Genomic DNA, 1,171 nt, shown 5'->3' with positions numbered 1-1,171 from the left:
ATATGAAAGTATACGTATACATATATATATGTGTGTAATAGACCATATAAATAATTTAAGAAATTTTTTTCAAATGTGAACCGTAAAATGATTTTATAGAAAAAATGTCAGATAAAAAAAGGAAACAAAAATAAAACTCAAGTTAAGACCTTGAGGTATGTGAACGCGGTAATTGTAGACTGGCGGCTGATAACTTATATGGAGTGTTTTATGCCGCTATGTAGGTGAACCACTTGTTGTATCTGCACTTCAAAGTATTGTTTATGATTTCAGAAAAACACAATAAAGCAGCATTTCTTATTATAATAAAAAATAAAATTCATTCTTTTTTTTTCAAAAATCAGCAAAATTTTTCTTTTTAATGCATTTTTTTTGCATTCAACAAAACGAGAAGAAAAAATTTGTTAAAAAATTTTAAATTGGTTCCGGTAATGTATGATTTCCACTTAAAACTATTTAAGACTCCAACTACTATCGCTTCGAACTATGGGTATATGCCTAAAAAGCCTAACTAATATTATACTAATATTATATTAAAAACAAATTTTATATAAAAAAGTTAATTTTATTTCAAAATTTTTAAAATAAAACATACATAGGATAGTAGCTTGAAAGTTGGTATGCCTTGAAATAACGCGCAGATATTAAGAAACCATACGATCTGTCTTTTGGTACTATATATTAATCTATCAATTAGTAGAGCTATTTTTGGTTGCATTATTGATATACTTATTCTTTATAGCATTATATTATCAACGTTTTATATCGATCTGCGAATTGATGGATCTATCTTTATAACATCATATTAATAGTATTTCATACCGACCTGTCAATCAATAGACCGATATTTTATTACTTTATATTAATAAAATTTAATATCAACCTATCAATTGAGAGATCTCTTTTTTATATAAACAGTAACAGAATATAAAATATAGAAATCAATTTAACAATTTGGGACATTTATCGTTTAACAGACATTTATAGGTAACAAAATTTTGCCTAAAAAATAATATATGAGAAAGGCTTTAAACTAGGGACCAAAGAAATAAAAAGGTTCTAATCATACAAGTGCTGTTAATCTTACATATGTCATTATGCACGAAATCGGAAGAAAAATCGATAATGAATAATGATGCTTCTGTCGGTAGAGAATATATGTGGCAACAAT

Source organism: Teleopsis dalmanni, chromosome 2 (assembly GCF_002237135.1).
Source record: "Teleopsis dalmanni isolate 2A chromosome 2, ASM223713v2, whole genome shotgun sequence".
In the NCBI taxonomy this organism is placed as follows: Eukaryota; Metazoa; Arthropoda; class Insecta; order Diptera; family Diopsidae; genus Teleopsis; species Teleopsis dalmanni.
Note: the sequence above shows the minus strand (reverse complement) of the source record.